The 14,539-nt window shown below is 43.7% G+C and overlaps 1 protein-coding gene across 2 annotated transcripts in view; it reads left to right on the top strand.

The window, feature by feature from the left end:
- Positions 1-14,539, top strand: part of RANBP3 (RAN binding protein 3) — a 115,623-nt gene that overhangs the window by 41,819 nt on the left and 59,265 nt on the right. The gene's annotated exons all lie outside the window — the stretch shown is intronic.

Here is a 14,539-nt window from a genome sequence, read left to right as displayed (position 1 = left end):
CTTTGTGAGGAATGCAAAAAAAAAAATCCAGTTCTGCAAATTTTTATTTTTTTTTAAAGCATATTTACTTTGCAGCATAAATGACTGCTTATTTTTATTTTGCAGGTTAGTGTGATGTTTTTTTTTTTTTCTTGTGTGATATGTTGGCATACCTCATATGCCAATGTTGTCATCGTTTTGGCTTACAGATTTTTCATTCTTTCTCAGGCAGCTTTATTCTTCGTGTCAGTACGATTACAGCAATACCATAGTTAATTAATGTTTTTCTTTGTTTTGGCCCTTTTACACAATAAAAACTATTTTATAGAAAATTATTTTTGCATAGCTTTATTCTGAGAGCTGTAACTTTTTTTTTTATTTTTCCACTGAGCTGTGTGGCGGCTCGTTTTTTGTGGGAGATGATGATTTCAGAGATACCATTTTTATTTACATTAGTCTTTTTGATCATGTTTTATTGCACTTTTTGTTCGGCGGTATGATGAATAAAGCAGTTGTTTTTTTTTTTTTTTTAAAGAGCTTTTCTTTTTTTACATTGTCCCACAATGGCTCACTATCCTTACAGTGAGAGATTGCTTATCTGATATTCTGCAATGCTTCTGCACTACAGGGCATCAGAGGACCATCTGACAGGCAGGTAGGAGGAATGTCAACTCTTGCTCTCAGCAGGCGCTCACATGCCACATTCCCTGAAGGACCTTGCGGCCCCGGGGTCGCCATGATTGCATCGCGTTGTGCCAATGGAAGCAGAGTGGGAGCTCACTCCTGTGATGCTCCTCAATGTCGCTGTCACTACTGGCAGTGGCATCAGAGGGGTTAAATGTTGAAGCGGTGCTAGCACTGAATACTGCATGGTGTCGGCTCTCGCATAGAGCTGACACCCGCACCAGGTCGCTCAGTGTGAGCCAGCGCCGTTTTACATACATGGCTCCCGCCGCGCTATATATCTATATAGAGTGCATGTCGGAAAGGGGCTAACATGCTCAAACTGATGAAAGGACCTCTTAAAATGAAATATTTTAGCACAAAATGTCTGTTAAAACCAAGCACAGGCACGGAGTGCACCTTCCACCTACTTGTCTTTCATCTATCGCTGCTCTTTGTTTGACAGCTCTGGCTTTACAGAGGAAGGGGATAGATGGAAAACACAGTGGCTTGTCAAAGTATTCAACCTCCTTTGGCGTTTTACTTATTTTGTTACATTACAATCTGTTTTAAATTTTTTTGTAATCCGATTTGTGTAATGCATCGGCACTAAAGTCTAAGGTGAAGTGAGAAAAATAGGCATAAGTTTTAATTTATGAGATCAAATACTGTAACTAAAAATTGGCATGTGCATATGTATTCACTCCTTTTGTGTTGAAGCCTCTAAAAAATTTCTGGTGCAAGCAATTGCCTTCATAAGTCACATGGATGGTGCGAAATACAGGGATAATACAGCCAAACCTGTGTGTCAGTCATTTGAGACTGGAACGAAGGTTCATCTTCCAGCAAGACAATGACCCAAAGCATACTGTTAAAGCACCACACGAGTGGTTTAAGGGGAAACATCTAAGGCTATGTGCACACGTTGAGTAAAATTTCTCAATTTCTTGACGTCAGACGCCGGGGTCATGGCTTCCGGTCTGTCGCCATGCCGCAGGAAGCGCCGCATTAGACCGCGCTATTGGGGCCTCCATTCAGGAGTGCCCTATAATAAAAAAAAACAAAAAAAAAACAAAAAACCTGCAATACTTTTTTTTACACCATGCAAACCCCCCCCCCAGGAAACATTAATAGCGAAACTCGCGTCAGGGCCTCTTCCGTGTTCGGCATTTAGGTTGGTATTACCTTTTATTACCATGCAGCACTTGCTGATACACTTAGGGTACCGTCACACTGAAACGACGCTGCAGCGATACGACAACGATGTCGATCGCTGCAGCGTCGCTGTTTGGTCGCTGGAGAGCTGTCACACAGACAGCTCTCCAGCGACCATCGATCCCGAAGTACCCTGGTAACCAGGGTAAACATCGGGTTACTAAGCGCAGGGCCGCGCTTAGTAACCCGATGTTTACCCTGGTTACCAGTGTAAACGTAAAAAAAACAAACATTACATACCTTCAGCTGTCTGTCCCCGGCGCTGTGCTTTCCTCTGCACTGTCAGCGCCGGTCAGCCGTAAAGCAGAGCGGTGACGTCACCGCTGTGCTTTCTGGCTGGCCGGCGCTGACACAGGATGCAGGAGGAGTGCAGAGAAGCACAGCGCCGGGGACAGACAGCTGAAGGTAAGTATGTAATGTTTGTTTTTTTTACGTTTACGCTGGTAACCAGGGTAAACATCGGTTTACTAAGCGCGGCCCTGCGCTTAGTAACCCGATGTTTACCCTGGTTACCAGTGAAGACATCGCTGAATCGGCGTCACACACGCCGATCCAGCGATGTCAGCGGGAGATCCAGCGACGAAAGAAAGTTTCAGACGATCTGCTACGACGTACGATTCTCAGCGGGGTCCCTGATCGCAGTAGCGCGTCAGACACAGCGAGATCGTAACGATATCGCTGGAACGTCACGGATCATGCCGTCCTAGCGATCAAAGTGCCGCTGTGTGACGGTACCCTTACTGCAGTTATTGGGGACTTTTGAGTGATAACTTTGTCTGCTCATAGTATGGTTTTTTGATGGCCTTACATACTTTGACCGCACTGATTGACGTGATATACGGTGACTAGTTATCTATTGTGTTTGTGCACCTGCATACAATGCCTACAAGTAGTATTCAACCCCCTGCAGATTTAGCAGGTTTAATAAGATGCAAATAAGTTAGAGCCTTCAAACTTCAAACAAGAGCAGGATTTATTAACAGATGCATAAATCTTACAAACCAAAAAGTTTTGTTGCTTAGTTAAATTTTTATACATTTTAAACATAAAAGTGTGGGTCAATTATTATTCAACCCCTAGGTTTAATATTTTGTGGAATAACCTTTGTTTGCAATTACAGCTAATAATCGTCTTTTATAACAGAGGTCCCCAACTCCAGTCCTCAAGGCCCACCAACAGGTCATGTTTTCAGGATTTCCTTAGTCTTGCCCAGGTAATAATTGCATCACCTGTGCAATGCAAAGGAAATCCTGAAAACATGACCTGTTGGTGGGCCTTGAGGACTGGAGTTTGGGACCTCTGTTTTATAAGACCTGATCAGGCCGGCACAGGTCTCTGGAGTTATCTTGGCCCACTCCTCCATGCAGATCTTCTCCAAGTTATCTAGGTTCTTTGGGTGTCTCATGTGGACTTTAATCTTGAGCTCCTTCCACAAGTTTTCAATTGGGTTAAGGTCAGGAGACTGACTAGGCCACTGCAACACCTTGATTTTTTGCCTCTTGAACCAGGCCTTGGTTTTCTTGGCTGTGTGCTTTGGGTCGTTGTCTTGTTGGAAGATGAAATGACGACCCATCTTAAGATCCTTGATGGAGGAGCGGAGGTTCTTGGCCAAAATCTCCAGGTAGGCCGTGCTATCCATCTTCCCATGGATGCGGACCAGATGGCCAGGCCTCTTGGCTGAGAAACAGCCCCACAGCATGATGCTGCCACCACCATGCTTGACTGTAGGGATGGTATTCTTGGGGTCGTATGCAGTGCCATCCAGTCTCCAAACGTCACGTGTGCACCAAAGATCTCGATCTTGGTCTCATCAGACCAGAGAACCTTGAACCAGTCAGTCTCAGAGTCCTCCAAGTGATCATGAGCAAACTGTAGACGAACCTTGACATGACGCTTTGAAAGTAAAGGAACCTTAGGGGCTCGTCTGGAACGGAGACCATTGCGGTGGAGTACGTTACTTATGGTATTGACTGAAACCAATGTCCCCACTGCCATGAGATCTTCCCGGAGCTCCTTCCTTGTTGTCCTTGGGTTAGCCTTGACTCTTCGGACAAGCCTGGCCTCGGCACGGGAGGAAACTTTCAAAGGCTGTCCAGACCATGTAAGGCTCACAGTAGTTCCATAAGACTTCCACTTCCGGATGATGCTCCCAACAGTGGAGACAGGTAGGCCCAACTCCTTGGAAAGGGTTTTGTACCCCTTGCCAGCCTTGTGACCCTCCACGATCTTGTCTCTGATGGCCTTGGAATGCTCCTTTGTTTTTCCCATGTTGACCATGTATGAGTGCTGTTCACAAGTTTGGGGAGGGTCTTAAATAGTCTAAGGCTGGAAAAAGAGATAATTAATCCAAACATGTGAAGCTCATTGTTCTTTGTGCCTGAACTACTTCTTAATACTTTAGGGGAACCAAACAGAATTCTGGTGGGTTGAGGGGTTGAATAATAAATGACCCTCTGAAAAGACTTTTCACAATTTAAAAAAATAAACAAACAAAGAAATAACATTCTTTTTTGCTGCAGTGCATTTCACACTTCCAGGCTGATCTACAGTCCAAATGTCACAATGCCAAGTTAATTCCAAATGTGTAAACCTGCTAAATCTGCAGGGGATTGAATACTACTTGTAGGCACTGTATTTATGTAAGTCATAGTATTAACTTCGTTTCCCCCCCTTTCTGGGCTTCTTTTTTGTGTAGACCTCCTTACACTTGAATTGCATCATACTTTTTTGCTGGGCATGGCACTCAGGTGTCACTATCCTTGTCATTCTTTTGTTATGTATTTTAATGGCTACTATTTGTACTGAATATTAACCCCTTCATGACCCAGCCTATTTTGACCTTAAAGACCTTGCCGTTTTTTGCAATTCTGACCAGTGTCCCTTTATGAGGTAATAACTCAGGAACGCTTCAACGGATCCTAGCGGTTCTGAGATTGTTTTTTCGTGACATATTGGGCTTCATGTTAGTGGTAAATTTAGGTCAATAAATTCTGCGTTTATTTGTGATAAAAACGGAAATTTGGCGAAAATTTTGAAAATTTCGCAATTTTCACATTTTGAATTTTTATTCTGTTAAACCAGAGAGATATGGGACACAAAATAGTTAATAAATAACATTTCCCACATGTTTACTTTACATCAGCACAATTTTGGAAACAAAATTTTTTTTTGTTAGGAAGTTATAAGGGTTAAAATTTGACCAGCGATTTGTCATTTTTACAACGAAATTTACAAAACCATTTTTTTTAGGGACCACCTCACATTTGAAGTCAGTTTGAGGGGTCTATATGGCTGAAAATACCCAAAAGTGACACCATTCTAAAAACTGCACCCCTCAAGGTACTCAAAACCACACTCAAGAAGTTTATTAACCCTTCAGGTGCTTCACAGCAGCAGAAGCAACATGGAAGGAAAAAATGAACATTTAACTTTTTAGTCACAAAAATGATATTTCAGCAACAATTTTTTTATTTTCCCAATGGTAAAAGGAGAAACTGAACCACGAAAGTTGTTGTCCAATTTGTCCTGAGTACGCTGATACCTCATATGTGGGGGTAAACCACTGTTTGGGCGCACGGCAGGGCTTGGAAGGGAAGGAGCGCCATTTGACTTTTTGAATCAAAAATTGGCTCCACTCTTTAGCGGACACCATGTCACGTTTGGAGAGCCCCCGTGTGCCTAAAAATTGGAGCTCCCCCACAAGTGACCCCATTTTGGAAACTAGACATCCCAAGGAACTTATCTAGATGCATAGTGAGCACTTTGAACCCCCAGGTGCTTCACAAATTAATCCGTAAAAATGAAAAAGTACTTTTTTTTCACAAAAAAATTCTTTTAGCCTCAATTTTTTCATTTTCACATGGGCAACAGGATAAAATGGATCCTAAAATGTGTTGGGCAATTTCTCCTGAGTACACCAATACCTCACATGTGGGGGTAAACCACTGTTTGGGCACATGGTAAGGCTCGGAAGGGAAGGAGCGCCATTTGACTTTTTGAATGGAAAATTAGCTCCAATTGTTAGCGGACACCATGTCGCGTTTGGAGAGCTCCTGTGTGCCTAAACATTGGAGATCCCCCAGAAATGACACCATTTTGGAAACTAGACCCCCAAAGGAACTAATCTAGATGTGTGGTGAGGACTTTGAACCCCCAAGTGCTTCACAGAAGTTTATAATGCAGAGCCGTGAAAATAATAAATACGTTTTCTTTCCTCAAAAATAATTATTTAGCCCAGAATTTTTTATTTTCCCAAGGGTTACAGGAGAAATTGGACCCCAAAAGTTGTTGTCCAGTTTCTCTTGAGTACGCTGATACCCCATGAGTGGGGGTAAACCACTGTTTGGGCACACGTCGGGGCTCAGAAGGGAAGTAGTGACTTTTGAAATGCAGACTTTGATGGAATGGTCTGCGGGTGTCACGTTGCGTTTGCAGAGCCCCTGGTGTGCCTAAACAGTAGAAACCCCCCACAAGTGACCCCATTTTAGAAATTAGACCCCCCAAGGAACTTATCTAGATATGTGGTGAGCACTTTGAACCCCCAAGTGCTTCACAGACGTTTACAACGCAGAGCCGTGAAAATAAAAAATCATTTTTCTTTCCTCAAAAATTATGTTTTAGCAAGCATTTTTTTTGATTCACAAGGCTAACAGGAGAAATTGGACCCCAGTAATTGTTGCGCAGTTTGTCCTGAGTATGCTGGTACCCCATATGTGGGGGTAAACCACTGTTTGGGCACACGTCAGGGCTCGGAAGTGAGGGAGCACCATTTGACTTTTTGAATACGAGATTGGCTGGAATCAATGGTGGCGCCATGTTGCGTTTGGAGACCCCTGATGTGCCTAAACAGTGGTAACCCCTCAATTCTACCTCCAACACTAACCCCCCCACACCCCTAACCCTAATCCCAACTCTAGCCATAACCCTAAACACAACCCTAACCGCAACACACCCCTAACCACAACCCTAACCCCAACACACCCCTAACCATAACCACAACCCTAATTCCAACCCTAACCCTAAGGCTATGTGCCCACGTTGCGGATTCGTGTGAGATATTTTCGCACCATTTTTGAAAAATCCGCGGGTAAAAGGCACTGCGTTTTACCTGCAGATTTTCCGCGGATTTCCAGTGTTTTTTGTGCGGATTTCACCTGCGGATTCCTATTGAGGAACAGGTGTAAAACGCTGCGGAATCCGCACAAAGAATTGACATGCTGCGGAAAATACAACGCAGCGTTTCCGCGCGGTATTTTCCGCACCATGGGCACAGCGGATTTGGTTTTTCATATGTTTACATGGTACTGTAAACCTGATTGAACACTGCTGCGGATCCGCAGCCAAATCCGCACCGTGTGCACATAGCCTAATTCTAAAGGTATGTGCACACGCTGCGGAAAACGCTGCGGATCCGCAGCAGTTTCCCATGAGTTTACAGTTCAATGTAAACCTACGGGAAACAAAAATCGCTGTGCCCATGCTGCGGAAAAACTGCACGGAAACGCAGCGGTTTACATTCCGCAGCATGTCACTTCTTTGTGCGGATTCCGCAGCGGTTTTACAACTGCTCAAATAGAAAATCGCAGTTGTAAAACCGCAGTGAAATGCGCAGAAAAACCGCGGTAAATCCGCCATAAATCCGCAGCGGTTTAGCACTGCGGATTTATCAAATCCGCAGCGGAAAAATCCGCAGAGGACCAGAATACGTGTGCACATACCGAAACCCTAACCCTAACCCTACCCCTAACCCTAACCCTACCCCTACCCCTAGCCCTAACCCTAACCCTACCCCTAACCCTAACCCTATTCTAACATTAGTGGAAAAAAAAAAAATTCTTTATTTTTTTATTGTCCCTACCTATGGGGGTGACAAAGGGGGGGGGGGGGGGGGGGTCATTTATTATTTTTTTTATTTTGATCACTGAGATATAATCTATCTCAGTGATCAAAATGCACTTTGGAACGAATCTGCCGGCCGGCAGATTCGGCGGGCGCACTGCGCATGCGCCCGCCATTTTGGAAGATGGCGGCGCCCAGGGAGAAGACGGACGGGACCCCGGCTGGATCGGTAAGTATGATGGGGTGGGGGTGAGGGGGGGACCACGGGGGGGGGGGGGGGGGGGGGAATTGGAGTGCGGGAGGGGTGGAACGGAGCACGGGGGGCGTGGAACGGAGCACGGGGGGGCTGGAATGGAGCACGGGGGGGGGTGGAACGGAGCCCCGGGGGGGGGGGGGGGGGTGGATCGGAGTGCAGGGGGGGTGATTGGAGCACGGGGGGAGCGGACAAGAGCACGGGGGGGAGCGGAGCACTGGACGGAGGGGAGCCGGAGCAGTGTACCGGCCAGATCGGAGGGCTGGGGGGGCGATCGGTGGGGTGGGGTGGGGGCACACTAGTATTTCCAGCCATGGCCGATGATATTTCAGCATCGGCCATGGCTGGATTGTAATATTTCACCCGTTATAATGGGTGAAATATTACAAATCGCTCTGATTGGCAGTTTCACTTTCAACAGCCAATCAGAGCGATCGTAGCCACGAGGGGGTGAAGCCACCCCCCCTGGGCTAAACTACCACTCCCCCTGTCCCTGCAGATCGGGTGAAATGGGAGTTAACCCTTTCACCCGATCTGCAGGGACGCGATCTTTCCATGACGCCGCATAGGCGTCATGGGTCGGAATGGCACCGACTTTCATGACGCCTACGTGGCGTCATGGGTCGGGAAGGGGTTAATAAAAGTAATACATTTAATTGTATTTTGCTCTGCGATACACTTTCTTGCTTTGGGTAATATATTGAGTAAAATTTCTGTAGCTCTTAGCAGGATAAACGCCGCTGAAAAAACTTGCGTTTTTGATTGACGATGCATTTTTGATGTGTTTTTTTTTTTCTTCAGCGCAGAATTAGCCCCAAAATGCTATGGTATCCTTATGCCAGCAAAGTCAATGAGAATCATGAAGTGCTGTGCACATGATCATTATTTTACCTTTCAGGATTTGCTGTGTGTTTTAAATCTGCAGCATGTCAATTCTTTGTGCGTTTTGCCTACGTTTTTGACCCAATTGAATGCACACTAAAAAAAACAAAAATAAAACGCACCAATGACGCATCGGAATTTCCCACAGCGTTTTTGCTGCCAGGAGATGAAGAAACCTCGTAGAAATTTTGGCAAGAAATTACTCAATGTGCACACATAGCCAAGTGCATAGCTATATAAATAAAATAATAATTATTATTATTATTATTAGTGAAGTGAATGGTGAAAAACGCAGTGCAGAAATGCACAGCGAATTGACATGCTGCAGATTATTTTCTGCACCAAATCTGAAAGTCACAAATATTCAACATATGTGCACGATGCTTCAGGGTTTCTCATTTAGTTTGCTGGCATCGGGTTTTGCTACAAATCCACGCAGAAAAAAAAAGTACCAGATATGCAACGTGTGCACATACTCTAAGACCACATTCACACGTTCAGTATTTGGTGAGTTTTTTTACCTCAGTATTTGTATGCCGAAACCAGGAGAAGAACAATGGAGGAAAAGTATAATAGAAACATCTGCACCACTTCTGCATTTATCACCCACTCCTGGTTTTAGCTTACAAATCCTGATGTAAAATACTGACCAAATACTGAAAGTGTGCACGTGGCCTAAATGTTATGGAGTAGCCTAAGCACAGGCTATAATCCAATTGAAAATCTGTGGACAAACTTGAAGATTTCCATTCACCAGAAGAAACCATCTAGCTTGAAGGAGCTGGAGCAGATTTGCCTTGAGGAATGGTCAAAAATACTAGTGGAAAGCAACTTGTATCTGTATTTGCAGCAAAATGAGGCTCTACAAAGTACTGACTTTAGAGTACTTAGCTGTAGGCATGGCGTGCGCTTTACAAGAACTGATGCAAACCCTCAAAAAAATAGTGAAATTCTATGTTTTGAAGTAGCAAGACACAGAAAATGCCAAGAGGGTGTGTGAATACTTAAGCAAGTTGCTGTAGGTGGGAAGCTGCACTGAACTGCTCAGACTAACCACAGGTGCTCCGAGTGCTTATTCTTGGGTTGAACAATCATTTTTTGCTGACAGACTCTCTTAAACTATTTCTGGACCACCCATAGACTTTAAACATCCAAGCAGTCTGCATTCTACTCTACGGTGACGTTTTAAAACATCATTGTGTGGGCCTGGTATAGCTGCTTCCTGAGAAAAGGCAGAAGAGTTCATTACAGTCTCTGCCTTCCAGATTGCTGCACACACAGCGCTAAATAGTGTAAGAAGTGCTGAGAGCTCGTTCTCATCCGGATCCAGTGGTCATGTCTCATCACTTACATGCTGAAGTCACTATTGATAATGCTCCTGCCACTGATCTTGCAGGTGCTGTAATAGCACCTGGGAGATGACTATTAACAAAATGTCATGTAGCAGACGCAAGCAGCTGTTTATCAAGTACTTTTTTGGCACGGATTTTTAGGGGTAAAGTTACACACTATATCACTAGCTAAAATGCAACTTTCCATTGCTGTACTCAGCAGATTCTCAGTCTCCCCCTGGAGGTTTTTCATGTGTACTGTACCTGTAATGTGGCCTGCGTTTAATTTTAGTTTCCACCCTGCTTTCCTATGTGCTATGCTATCAGGCCCACGATGCATCCACCTCTCGACCCAAGTTACCAACTTATCCAGATCCATCTGTAGCAGAATACTATCTTCTCTTGTATTAACTGCTTTACATAGTTTTGTATCATCTGCAAATATCGATATTTTACTGTGTAAACCTTCTACCAGATCATTAATGAATATGTTGAAGAGAACAGGTCCCAATACTGACCCCTGCGGTACCCCACTGGTCACAGCGACCCAGTTAGAGACTATACCATTTATAACCACCCTCTGCTTTCTATCACTAAGCCAGTTACTAACCCATTTACACACATTTTCCCCCAGACCAAGCATTCTCATTTTGTGTACCAACCTCTTGTGCGGCACAGTATCAGAATCAAGATATACCACGTCCAGTGATTCACCTTGGTCTATAGCTTAGCTCTTAAAAAAAAAACCTGATTAGATTGGTTTGACAGGAGCGATTTCTCATAAACCCATGCTGATATGGAGTTAAACAGTTATTCTCATTGAGATAATCCAGAATAACATCCCTCAGAAACCCTTCAAATATTTTACCAACAATAGAGGTTAGACTTGCTGGCCTATAATTTCCAGGTTCACTTTTAGAGCCCTTTTTGAATATTGGCACCACATTTGCTATGCGCCAGTCCTGCGGAACAGACCCATAACAGAACAGTAATTCTGCCTTTTTTTTTTTTTTTGCCCAGTGGATAATTTGCTCATTTGTCCGTGCATCATATCTTTACAAATTACACCACATTTTCTACCAAAACTGGTACAAAGTGACTAAAGAACGTTTAGAAATAAAATAATATTTTTTTATTAAATACAAAAAATTAAAAACTCAATTTTAAAAAGACAGGGGAAGAAGGGGAAAAAAACCTCCAAAAAAATCGGAGAAGGTACAGTTAGGTGGAATGAATTTACAAACACTGCAAATTAGGAAGAAATCAAAAAATAAAAAGTTGTATAAGCCTGCTGGGTGGAAAAAAAGCAAAACATCACACCTCAACATGGATCTCATCTCATAAGTGTTACAGCAGCTTTTTCAAGGCCATGCAGCCACCAAAAAACAAAAGGTGCATGCAGTGAAGTCAAGTGCTTTCTAACATAAACGCCTGCTAACAGAAAAATAAAATTATCATATACTGTATACCAGAGGGCCCTTAATGGTAAATTGGCTATGATGTGTTGTGGAATTCTTATTGCGGCTGTTACAAGATGTCTGTACAGGCAGAAGGTGACCCCATTATATAGAGATAATGTAATGGTTGTAGATCAAAGAATGCTGTGCTTGAGGAGACTGTACCCGACCCTTTTTGAAAAAAAAAAAAAAGTAATGTAATGCCTATACTAACGTCATTTTTACAGCCAGTTGGGTTGATACTGCTGAACCACCAACCTCATGTAGGTCTTGAGTGAATTGAAGCCCCCATAGGGTCATATTGCCCCCAGGCCCACATCTCTCTTCTCACTAGTTCCATTTCAGAAGTCCTGTTGTGTATCTAGGCTTGTTTTTCTTTTTTTTTTGATTGCTCATTGGAGTTGCTGCAATTTGGATTTAAAGGGCTGGGGTTGGGCAGTGGACAATGTGACTTGTCCCAAGCCCTGTTGTCTGATGGGTGCTGGGAGGTTTTCTTTTTTTTTTATTAAATGGAATCTGAGTATGATCAACACTCTTAAGCGATCTATATGTGCATGTACGTCATAGTAAGCTGAATAAAGTGATACCTTGTTAAGTCATCCAATGTCTTCAGAGAAATGTTTTTCTTAATATGTAAAAAAAAATTCTGTTAAGATCTATGTAGATTAGGAGAGCAGGCTCAGTCATTACATGTTTCTTATTGGTAACGCCCCATTTAAAATAGGCCTCGGAGGCAGACTCTTGTGGGAATATCCTGCCCATAGATCTTAACAGCTCATTTTTATATATTAAGAAAATCCTATTTCTTGGGAATGAGACATCAGATCACAGATATCAAGGTATCATTTTATTGAACTTTGTGACCCATATGCCCATGTAGACGGCTTTGGAGGGTTGAACCTACTGACATGACAGATTCCATTTTAGGAAGGCATAGTTTACATCTGACGAGATTGACCTAGGATCCATCGCTTTTCTAAGAGTAACATTCTGCAGATTTACACGTGTTTTATAAGGACATGAGATTAGTATGATGTGTGGGTTCAGATTGTCACCACAATTTTTTTTATGCAATGTTATTAGTTGGTGTGGATAGCCACTAGAAAGCACCTCTCTTTTGACTGTATCTGACTCAGCTCAGTGAAGTATTACCGTACATGGCTGACTGATTTTTCCTGACCATATAAGCTGATTACTAGAGCTTTGAGCAGAGACACATCCTCTTTAAAGGTACCCTGACAGGTTTTTTTTATGCTGCCCAAACCACGGACAGAATGGCTGAAAACAGTTGGCAGAGGCTGCCAGGGAATATAAGGAGGGATGAGACCAGTCCAATGCAGTCCCTGGCCGGCTTCTTCTCACCACTCCAGTGTATTAACAGGTCTCTTGTGTACCTAGGGGGCAGTCTTTCAATCACAAGGAGTGGGAAGAAACTAGCCTGTGGTAGCTCTTGAATAGTGTAGTCTCTCCCTATAGTTCCCTGCAGGATCTGGACTGTCAGTACAGAGTGACTGTTCAATCCAAGTACAAGCGCTCAGTGCTTCACGGTGGTGTCAGTCGTTTATGTACACCTTTCCACCTGCTTGGTTTACATTTATCTCAACCCTTCTTTGGCTTTATTAAGCCAGAGAGGTCAAAGAGGGGGGTGGAGATTGACGGAAAACCAGCAAGTGGGAAGGTGTATTTAACCCCTTTTCTGCCAGCTGACGGAATAGTACGTCAGCTGGCAGTATCTCCCACTTTGAGGTGGGCTCTGGCGGTGATCCCACCTCAATGCCGCTACATGTTGGCTGTTTTCAAAAACTGACATGGGCGCGAGCGGAATCACGAGCCACCTGTGCCCATTAACTAGATAAATGCCGCTGTCAAACTCTGACACCGGCATTTAACAAGCGCTGCCGGTTGGGCGGCAAGAAGTACTCGCACCGCTGACCCCTGTCACATGATCCGGGTCATCGGTGCATTGCCATCTCAACCAGAGGTCTCTGTTGATGGCAGATTGCTATGAGCGCCACTCTGTGGTTGGTGCTAATAGCAAGCCTGCAATTCTGCTGCATAGAGCTGATCTGTGCATCACCTGTATGTAGCAGAGGCGATTAGGTAGTGCGTGCTTCTAGCCTCCCATGGAGGCTATTGAAGCATGCCAAAATTAAAATAAAAAAAGTTTTAAAAAAAGAAATATAAAAATTCAAATCGCCCCCTTTCGACCCAATCAAAATAAGACAATTAAAAAAATAATCAAACCTACACGTATTTGGTATCGCCGGGTTCAGAATCTCCTGATCCATCAATAATAAAAAAAAGGATTAACCTGATCCCTAAACGCCGAAGCGCAAAAATGATCAAAACGCCAAAATTACTTTTGTTTTTTTGTCTCCACGACATTGCATTAAAATGCAATAACGGGTGATAAAAAGAACGTATCTGAACCAAAATGGTATCATTAAAAACATCAGCTCGACATTCAAAAAATAAGCCCTCACCCGACCCCAGATCACGACAAATGGAGACACTACGAGTATAGGACAATTGCTCTTTTTTTTTTTTTTTTTTTTGTTAGCAAACTTTGGAATTTTTTTTTTTTGTTACCACTTAGGCTAAGTGCACATGCTGCGGATTCCATTGCGGAATTTTCCGCAGCGGATTTGCCAAATCCGCAGTGAAAAACCGCTGCGGTTTTTACTGCATATTTACCGCGGTTTCTTTTGCGGCTTCCTCTGCGGGTTTTCACCTGCAGATTTCTATTGGAGCAGGGGCAAACCCGCAGCGGAATCCGCAAAAAGAATTGACATGCTGCGGAAAATAAACCGCTGCGTTTCCGCTCGTTTTTTTCCACAGCATGTGCACTGCGGATTTCATTTCCCATTGCTTTACATGGTACTGTAAATGCATGGGAAACTGCTGCGGATCCGTAGCTAAAT

Source organism: Ranitomeya imitator, chromosome 1, assembly GCF_032444005.1.
Source record: "Ranitomeya imitator isolate aRanImi1 chromosome 1, aRanImi1.pri, whole genome shotgun sequence".
Taxonomy (NCBI): domain Eukaryota; kingdom Metazoa; phylum Chordata; class Amphibia; order Anura; family Dendrobatidae; genus Ranitomeya; species Ranitomeya imitator.
The sequence above is the reverse complement of the archived record's forward strand: the minus strand, read 5'-3'. Positions and strand labels throughout refer to the sequence as shown.